Source organism: Canis lupus, chromosome 24 (assembly GCF_011100685.1).
Source record: "Canis lupus familiaris isolate Mischka breed German Shepherd chromosome 24, alternate assembly UU_Cfam_GSD_1.0, whole genome shotgun sequence".
In the NCBI taxonomy this organism is placed as follows: domain Eukaryota; kingdom Metazoa; phylum Chordata; class Mammalia; order Carnivora; family Canidae; genus Canis; species Canis lupus.
The window spans coordinates 13,734,890-13,745,454 of record NC_049245.1 but is presented as its reverse complement, the minus strand read 5'-3'; the positions used below and the strand labels follow the sequence as shown (position 1 = coordinate 13,745,454).

Here is a 10,565-nt window from a genome sequence, read left to right as displayed (position 1 = left end):
TGACAGCTTCACATAATGGCACATCTGATCTATTCTCATTAATAAGATTGGCGGGGCCAGGTTGGTTCTAATTTATGATGGCCAGTGCTTCAGTATTGAAAGTAAGATGAACCAGAAGTTACTTTCACTTCAGATATAACTGTCAGTGCAAATAGGGCATGTGCTGAGAACATGGACTTTCGTGGGATGCTCCAGTTGTGGCAATGAAAGATTTAGCAAAACCTCAGAAAGTGAATTCATATTTCTCTATTTGTCAGAGATGCTAACCTAAATTTACCATCAAACCCGTACCAGGAAGAGAGTCTGTGGAGAGCTGGGTGGGCACAATGGCACATGCTGGGAGCACCTCTATGGGGTCAGTGGCAGGGAGTGTCAACTGATCTCAGAAATGAGGGATAATTCCTCTACCTTGGCCCATGCTTGCATTCTGCTTCATCTTCTCTTCTCTCGCCTACAGTCTGATGAGACATTATCTGACTCACTTTTATTCCTACAGATTTGGTAGGAGCCTACAGTAAACCAGAAAAGAAAGATCATTGAGAACCACCCCTGACTTCCAAGCCCAGATAACTCTGAATAATATCTGGCATAGAGTGTGTTCTAAAAACATGTTTGCTGGACTCAAAGTGTGCAAGTTTCTGTTCTGAAGCAGACCAATGCATTGCTGGTGTAGCTGTTGGTTTGCCTTAACGAGCAAATCAATACCCCTGTGGGCTTCTAATAAGCCCTGAGATTATCAGACTGAGCTATAAGCAAAGATGGAACAGACAAGTTCAGGTATATAGCACAATTGAGAAACAATTAGGTTTGCCCTATTTCCAGGCTCTTGAAATTCCATGATTAGCAAATTACTTGTGGGGAAAATACTGCCTTCCAAAAGGACTACTTTGAGGAGCAGATCTCATAAGATCTCGAACTCCTACAGCACTCTGGACTTTTCTGTTTGTCTTCTAATCCTTTGACTTACTTAACTTTCAAAGTTGTTTTCTGATCTAGGTAATATCTTTATTGGTAACCACTGTACAGATTAGGAAATTGAGGCTCTGCCATCTTGACTTTGAGGAAAGTGCCTTTTTAGAAATTTAACTCATTCAGGGCACCTGGGTGGCTCAGTCAGTTAAACATCTGCCTTCTGCTCAGGTCATGATCCCAGGGTCCTGGAATTGAGCCCTGAGTTGGGCTCCCTGCTCAGCGGGGAGTCTGCTTCTCCCTCTCCCTCTGACCTTCTGCCCCTCCTCTCCTTTTTCTCTCAGATAAATAAATAGGGGAGAAAGAAAGAAAGAAAGAAAGAAAGAAAGAAAGAAAGAAAGAAAGAGAGAGAGAGAGAGAGAGAGAGAGAGAGAGAGAGAGAGAGAGAGAGAAAGAAAGAAAGAAAGAAAGAAAGAAAGAAAGAAAGAAAGAAAGAAAGACGAAGAAAGAAAGACAAAGAAAGAAAAATTTGAGACATTCCATTACAGGTAGAATTCATAGTGTGGACTTACTTTGCAGAGCAGTTTCCTTCCTAACTAGAGAGGTTAGACAGTGGGAGGCCTAGGGCCACCTGGATTGGGAGCTAGAAGTGGAATCCATACAATTGCTCCACTTTTGCACTTCTGTCTATGGGGTGTTGTTAATAATTTAATAAATTATTCTTAAATTAAAAACAGGGCTTAGTCTTGGGAGACCAAATACACAGTACAGTGATTAGACAACAAATTATATCTTTAAACATTGAACTTGCTAAGAGACTAGATTTTAATTGTTTCCAATTAAAATCAAAGAAATGATAATTATGTGACCCTACGCAGGTGTTAGGTAACATTATATGGCAATCGCATTGCAACAAAAATTATCCAATCACTGTTGTACACCTGAAATTTATGCAGTGTTGCATGTCAGATATAACATCATAAAGAAATCAAAAGAGCCCAGATCCTGGAATAATAAACAGATCTTAAGAATCTTAAGAATCCATTGGACAAGGCCGATGCATTCTAATAGAAGTGCTTCAAACACAACTTTCTTTCCAACCAGTTGGCTGCAGGCTTCCATGTCAGCAGTCTCATCAGGGAGACCAATATTTGTCCTTTTTGCTTACTCTGCCACCTTGCACACAGACTTGATCAACTGGCTTGACTGAATGTTCTGATTGGAAAGTTTCTGCACAGAGCATGTGGCTGTAACCTCACTTCCAAAACATTTGTATCCACATGGGCAGGAACCTTCCTAAGAAGGAAGAACCGAGGGGACCCTGGGTAGCTCAGTTGATTGAGCTCAGGTCATGATCACAGGATCCCAGGATCAAGCCCCACATCAGGGAGCTTGGAGCAGGGAGCCTGCTTCTCCCTCTTCCTCTGCCCCCACCCCCGCTTGTGCTCTCTCTCACTCTCACCCTCTCACTCTCAAATAAATGAACAAAATCTTTAAAAAAAAATAAAATAAAAGGAGGAAGAATTGAAAGAATTATGGCCAAGTATAGGTTCTTGAAGTAATCAGTTAATCAACTTCAAGGAGGAGACATACAGGGCTGGAGGAGGCAGTACTGAAATATGTGTAAGAGGCATTCCCCGAGTACCTTCTACTCAGTAAGGGTTCACCTTTGCGTCTGTGCCTTCAAGTATCCTCACTACATTCCACTCCTTGGCTTCTGGTCTGGCTTGACCTAGGCTGGTCATTAACTTCCTCTGATAACACTATGCCTTCAGCTTCCTCCACTTGGGCTCCTTCCCTGTCACTTTCTTTCTAACACTCACCTCACCCCAGCAATGACATTTCAGGGAAATGCCAAACCCCATTCTGACCCAGACCCATCCCACTGTTCTCTTCACCTGGGCACCAAGAAACAGTTCTCAAAGTATCTTTGGACTCTGTTGATGGATAGCAGCCCAGCTTCAATGATGAATAGACAGGAATGTCATGACAGGTGCCCAGTGGAACCCATTTCATTGACTAAACATCTCATAATGTGTTTACTCCATCCTAACACACATTTGGGTGTGGGTGTGGAAGAGGTTTCCAGCTGTGTCTCCCCTGCATAGACCTGCATTTTGTTTCCTTGTTCCTGCCAGGCAGAGGGGCACTGGGGAAAGAGAGGAGAGCAAGGGGAACGAATACTGTTGTTTCATTTTTTTGACCTTTCAGTTCTTTTCCTCTGTCCTTCAGGACTTGAAATGTACTCTGCGGGTGGTAGTATATAAAGCCTAAATGTTAACTCATTTGAAACACTGAGTATAAGAATATTTGTCCAAGTTATATCCACTCTGGGTCCAGTCAAATAATTATCACAGCAGCTGTTTGCTCCCACCCACCTACCCTCAGCCCAATGCTGAGTCATCTACAGCTGCAGTGGGGACAGTTCCTGAGCATGCCATCAGCTCCCCACCTGACACAGGCACATGGGTCTCTCTTTTGAACAGCTTGATGGCTTTCTTCACTGCCTCAGAAACTTGCTCACCTCACCTGCAATGCAGAGAGGAAGTTGGGGATTTAATGCCCCCAGGTGCAGCCCTCAACCAATGAGAACCTGAAATCAGTAGATAAACACCTCAGCTTCTTCATTTCCTGGGGTATATTCGACAGGGTTCTCAAGAGAAACAAAACCAAGAGGAAATAGATATAGATACAGAGATAGAGATAGATATAGAGATAGATAGAGATAGAGATAGATAGAGATAGAGATAGAGATAGATAGATATAGATATATAGATAGATATGTTTTTATTTTTATGTTTATAGATGTTTTATTTATTTATTATAAGGAACTGACTCATGCAAGCATGGAGGCTAAGAAGTTCCACAATGTGCCATCTGCAAGCTAGAGAGCCAGGAGAGTCAGTGGTTGAATTCCTCTCTGAGTGCAAGGATTGTGAACCAGGGGCCCTATAAGTGTCAGTTGAGAGCAGATGACTGCCATCCCAGCTCACAGTCAAGCAGAGAAAACAAATTCTCCCTTCTTCTGCCTGTTTGTTCTCTTCAGGGATGGGTGGATGGAAAAGGCCCATCCACGATGGGCTAGGCAACCTGCTTTACTTGGTCTACTGATGCAAATGCTAATTTCTTCCAGAAACACCCTGACAGACACACCAGTAATGATGTTTAACCAAAAATTTGGACATCCTGTGGTCTAGTCAAGCTGACACATAAACGGGAACAAACCTAAAGCATGTACTCTGCAGGTCCACAGAGGGCCCCCAGGGAAGTGACCAGCAGGAATCTGCAGGCTGACACTCCCCTTATTGCCTTGTCTTGAATTCTAACTCCTTTACTCTCACATTCCTGGAGTTACTTCCCAAATAAACTGCTCGTACACAAGTCCTTGTCTTAGAATCTGCCTTCGGGGGAACCCAACCTAAGACATTCACGGTGAAGTGGAGGGATATAAGCTTCTCGCAGTCAATTATCTTTGACCTAAAACGATGTGCCAAAGACAAGTTGAAATTAGGAGAGAATAAAAATTCTGTACAATCAGAGAAATCCAGTTAATGAAATAGACCAGGAGAGAAGCCAGCTTGCCACATCCCTATAAGCCTATGTGGTGCCTTTTGAAGATTTCGAAAAAAGATCACACTCTTGAGACACTCTACTTTCATTAATTGAAACATTTTATAATATAGGACAGGCCACTTTATTGTCATATGCCAGAAAATGGTCGTAATAAACATATAAATGTATAATATCCAAGGTATGAAAGACAAACCAACTTTCACAGCCATACATGGTGACTCTGCCTTTACTTTGGTTCAAACTTTAAATTCTTATCCTCCTAAGAATCAGCTTCTGCCCTTGGTTTCTACTGAGAATCCCCACTGTATTCTTTCTGCCCTTCAGCAGAGCTTAAGTTTTTAAACTTTTTAAAACTGCAACTTTTAAAGCTGCAACTTGGTAAGTCCTAAGTCACCCTCTCAGTTGCTATGGATAGGGCAGGACCCCTGGGGCCAATGGTAGAATCAGTTACTAGCTTTAAATTTTGCTAAATGGATACCAATGAACTCTAGATAGGAAACCAGCTCAACCACTGAAATCAAGCTTAATTATACCAACCTACCATGTAGTATACAATTCTCAATGTAGAATAGATTTTTAATAGTGTTCTTCTTTATTTAGAAAAATTACTTATGTGTAATAAGTCAGGTTTCTCTGGTGATGATGCTCCATAACAAACAAGTCCAAAATTTCAGTGGCTTAATACAACAAACATTGATTTTACTATCACAAGTCTGCTGGTTGGCTGTGGTTTGGCTATTTTCAGCTGAGCTGACCTAGGCTAGACTAGACTCCAATTTGTGATTCAGCTTGGAGTCTGTTCTATCTCCTCCTCTTCCTCCTCCTCCTCTTCTCCTTCCTCCTTCTTCTTTTTCTTCTTCAAAGATTTATTTATTTTCTTGGGAGAGAGCATAAGAGAGAGAGAGCACAGAGAGAGAGAGAGGAAGAAGCACACTCCCTGCTGAGCAGAGAGCCCAACATGATCCCAGGACCCTGAGACCATGACCCAAGTTGAAGGCAGACATTTAACCAACTGAGCCACCCAGGCACCTCTCTACATTTTTCCTTACGGGACTTATGGATGAAGGAACAACAGCTACCCAAAGCACACTCCTCTCAAGACAGATGGTGGGGATGTAAGAGGCCAAGGCAAACCATGCAAAAAATGAAAGTACATTTAAAGGCCCTGCTCAAATGTCCTATGTCAAGTCTGCTCACATGCCATTAGCCAAAGAATATCCTTGGTCTGAGTGCAATATCTGAGGAGAAGGGACACATACTATGCCCAGCAGAGTGGGAGGTACTGTACAAACAGCCAAGGGCAGGCATACGTAATCCTGTTACTTAAAAGGAATAAAGAATTGGAAATCTACCACAATATGGAAAATTTTAAACATAGCCAAAAGTAGACAGAATGTCATAATAATCCCTATCACGCAGCTACAACAGTCATCGCACTACTAATCTTGCTTCACTCCCCCTCACTCCCTCATTATTTTGAAGCAAATCATGGATGAGTGTCTTTTGGAGGAAGAAAGTAAATCTATATTTTTGCATGGTGTGGGACATTATTTAGATCTCAAATAATTTACAAAACAATGAAAGGGATTAACTAGTAAGTTAACTTGATATGAAATAAAGCATAAGAACATATTCAACAACATTGAGAGTCAATTCCAAGATTCTGTCATGGGCACTTTACACTGAATATTGATGTATTTTATATTTAACTGCCTGGTCTAGCTAAAATAATGAACACCACCAAATTCTAAAAGTAAATGCCTGCTCTTTAACTAGTTCATGAATCCTAGCAACAGATGAGGAGGAAGAAGAAGAAAAGAAAATTTGAAATAAAAGCATTTTAAGATGCAAACAAGTTACTTTATCTGGACATGAGAATTGTATCACTTTGGCCAAAGCTTGGCTTCCTTGAGATACTTTATTTTCATCTATTGGGAGGTTTTATAATATGAGACTATTACAAAAATAAACTTCAAGTGAGTTACAAACGTCAAAGAAGAACAAAACTTCAATGAGTACAAAAATAAATATTTCAGAGTATGTTTAATAAAAAGAAGAAGCACATCAATTTATTAAAATATCACTTTTAACTCACGTTTAAAAGAACATCTAGGAGCGCCTGGGTGGCTCAGTTGGTTAAGCGGCCAACTCTTGATTTTGGGTCAGGTCATGAGATCGAGCCCCACAACAGTTTCCACACTGGGACTCTTGCTCTCCCTCTGCCCCTTCCCCCACCCTCTAAATTTTTTTAAATAAATAAGTAAATTAATAAATAAAACAATAACTCAATTTCTGAATTGAGTTATTTGATTCTGGCCATGGAAATATATTTTAAAAGTCCTGTGACGTTCTTCCACTGCTCAGCAGTGTGGTGTAGCCGGCCATGTCATCTCACATCCCATTATCTCCATGCTTCGCCTGTGCTGTGTGATACCACCACTCAGTGGTATCACTGAGTGATACCACTCAGTACATTTTATACAAGGTGGGGCCCATGAATATTGAAAAGACTTTAGGAAAGGGAAGTAGCTGGAGGTGGTCTCTGTGGTCAGAGGGAGCCTGGAGACTTCATCCAGTGCCCAAGTGAGCATTGCTGTGACTGGGGACTCTGGCAACGGTGTTTTGTCCTTCATCAACACACTGTGGGGAATTTGGTATGAGGAGGATAACTCAGCTCTCACTGAGGTGGTGAGGACTACTCAGATTCACAGTTGCTACTCCTCCCACTTTCCCAGTGTGACATTGTGGGATCCACCAACTCCTATCCCGGTCCCAGCATAACGGCTGCCACCCAAAGCCTGGAGAACTATCTGGAGGAGATGTCACTTAGCCAGTATGATCTCTTCATTATCATTGTGTCCAAATAGTTCAGCATGAATCTTATGAAGCTTGCCAAAATCATCCAAGGCATGGGAAGAGGTTTTACATCATTTAGACCAAGCTGGACAGGGACCTCAGCACAAGTGCCCTCTGGGAAGAACAGCCCGTGCAGAATATCCAAAGAATATTCTGGAAACTCACCAGAAGCAGTGGGTGTGTGAACACATCATATTTCTGGTCTCTAGCCTTGACCCCTTATTGCATGACTTCCCAGAGCTTAAGGACACTTTGCACAAGGATCTCTCTAATGTCTAGCGCCATGTCTTCTGAAAAACTTGTCCCGCTTATGAGAAGATCATTAAAGACAAGGCTACCTCCCTGCAGAACAGAATAGCCTCACAGTGTTTTCAAGACACCCTTGGTATCCAGGATGAAGGTGATTTGGAGTAGTGTCTGAACATCTATCACTTGTTTTTTTGGTATGAATGATGATTCTCTCTAGCAGGTGGCCCAGATTATGGGGGATGCCCATGGAAGAGTACAGGGCTGTCATGAAGTACCTGGATCTGTACACTCTCCATAAAGTGAATGGGAGACTGACTTGTTCAGTCAGGAAGCACTTCTTAGCCGTCCTAGCTCCATCCAATTCTTGGATGACTATATCTCATCCTCTGTTTTCGATGGAATGTAGCAAAGATGCTTCCTTGAGTTTGATATCAAGGAAATGAAGACTATCCTGAGAGATCCTTTCCTCCAATGAAAACTGGCATGGGAATAGGTCCAATAATAGGTCCAATAGGCTTGTTCTCAAGTGGAAATCAGGCTGCCTTAGTGTCCTCCCCCAGTAGGATACCCTTTTTCTCTGTAGAAATGAAGAGATTAACTGAACATTTTCTTCTATTTCTAAAAGTGTTAGTTCCTTAAAAGGAATTTTAAAAATCGTCTATCTTCCTAGCCCCAATCCTAATGCACAGTCCTTCAAAAAGTATTTGTTAAAATAATTAAATAAGCTTCCTGGGCTCAGAAAAAAAAAAAAAAAGTCATGTGCATGATTACTCTATTAGTTGTCCAGGGCTGCCATAACTAAGTACACAGGCTGGGAGGCTTCAACAACAGAAATGTATTTTCTCACAGTTCTGGAGGATGGAAGCCTAAGACCAAAGTGTCAGCAGGTTTGGTTTCTCTTGAGACCTTTATGTTTGGCTTGTAGATTGCCACTACATCCTCACATGTCCTTTTCTCTGTGTGCCTCTTTCCCTGTGTCTCTTTCTTATAAGAATGCCAATCATATTGCATTAGAATTCTACCCTTATGACATAATTTAACCTTAATTACTTCTGTAAAGGCCTTATCTCTGCAGTTACTTTGGGGGTTAGAGCTTCAACGCCTATGAATTTGATGGGGGGTGGATACAACTCAGTCCATAAGGATTACATCACTCAGTCTTATGACAACCATTTAGAACCAATACCACTAGTAAAAAAATAATTAGCTAATAATATAATAGGAATAGTAAGTGGGTAGTAATAGAGCACTCATTATGTGCCAAGATCTTTTCTATTCACTTTACAAAAATTAACTTATTTTTAAAATCCTGCTATATAAGTACTATCATGTCCTCCACTTTACAGATGAGAAAATTGAGGCACAAGGAGGTTAAATAAAAAAGTAGTGGTAGGGTGTCCAGTTAAATGTAGGGATGCTCAGACAAATTTGAATTTCAGATCCACACCGAGTAACTTTTAGTGTGTGTGTGTTCCAAATACTGCATATGACATGCTTTTACTTAAAAAGTCTATGTTGATGGTCTGAAATTCAAATTTAACTGGGCATCTCATATTTTTATTTGCTAAATCTTGTAACCCTAATGATAGGCAAGATGTGTCTTCTACTATACTGAAGCAGTGGATTTTAAATTTCATTCAAGAGTTCCTGGAACTTTCTGGAAATACAATAGGAAGTTGCTGAGAGGGCAAAAGAGAAGATGAAGGGTCAGGAACCCCCCTCAAATACAGCAATTCATTTTTAAATTCATACATATACTGCAATTTTCTATAAATGTTCATTTGAGGAAAAAAATATTCCTTTGAATTAAAACATAAGTTTGTAAAGTCATTGTTTTTCCGATAAAGCCAGCATAACTTTTTGATATTTGGGGGGTTGTTTTATTTGTTTGGTTTGGTTTGGTTTGGGGGCTTTGTTTTTTTGTTTTATTATTTTTTTTTTTTGGTTTTTTTGTTTTTTTTTTTTGTCCAAAAACTTTTACCTTTTTCTTTTCCAACTTTGATATTCTCTAACTCTCTCTCCCTGCAAAGAACCCATCAAGGTTGGTCACATTTCCTTGGGGGACTCTGAAAGAAATGTTTGCAGCTTATAGCATAAGGCCTGAGGCTGCCCCAGTTTAGGTCAAGTTAAATTTGAGTACAACATCATCCACACTTTTATATAATATTCACAGCTGCTTTGGGGCCACAAAGGTAGAGCTGAATAGCTGAGACAGAGGCCATATGGCTCGGAAAGACAAAAATATTTACTATCAAGTCCTTTATGAAAAACCTTTGCCAATCCCCAGTTGGTAAGAATCTATTTCTTAATGTCTGCTGGCATGGCTTAGAAACAAGCGGTCCTGAAGATTGTTCTGAGTTTAGAAGAGGTAAGAGTAACTGGGCAGATTGATTTTCTGTAATAACTTTTAATTACATTACTGTAATGTCACTTGGAAAAATTGTCTCAGAAAATAGCATAGCTTTTGGACCAAGTATTTCTGTTGAAGAAACAGTCACATGGATTGTTGTTGGCAATGACCTATAATTCTAGAGCGATGAAATAAGAAGGAAGCTTTTCCTGGGACAAACTCTATCAATATTTTCTGCACTGTTTATGGCCCTTTTCAGAAATGAATCTTGAAGCAGAAACTTGATAATTTTTAAACAATTTTTATTGAAGTATAATTGGCAGACATCTTTATATTAATTTCAGGTGTATAACATAATGATTCGGGATTTGAATACATTACAAAACGATCGCTGAGGTAAGTCTAGTTAACACCCATCACCATACATAGTTATGGAACTTTTTTTTCTCATGATGACAGCTTTTAAGATTTACTCTCTCGGCAACTTTCAAATATACAGTATTATATTGTTAACTATGGTCACTCTGAGCACATGACATCCTCATGACTTACTTATTTTACAACTAGAGACTTGTACCTTTTGACTCCCTTTATCCATTTCAGCCACCATCCACTCCCCACCTCTGGC

At 40.4% G+C, this 10,565-nt stretch overlaps 1 pseudogene; it reads left to right on the top strand.

The window, feature by feature from the left end:
• The first annotated feature begins 6,976 nt into the window (after positions 1–6,976).
• On the top strand, positions 6,977–8,030 carry LOC106557664 (annotated as a pseudogene).
• The last annotated feature ends 2,535 nt before the right edge of the window (positions 8,031–10,565 follow it).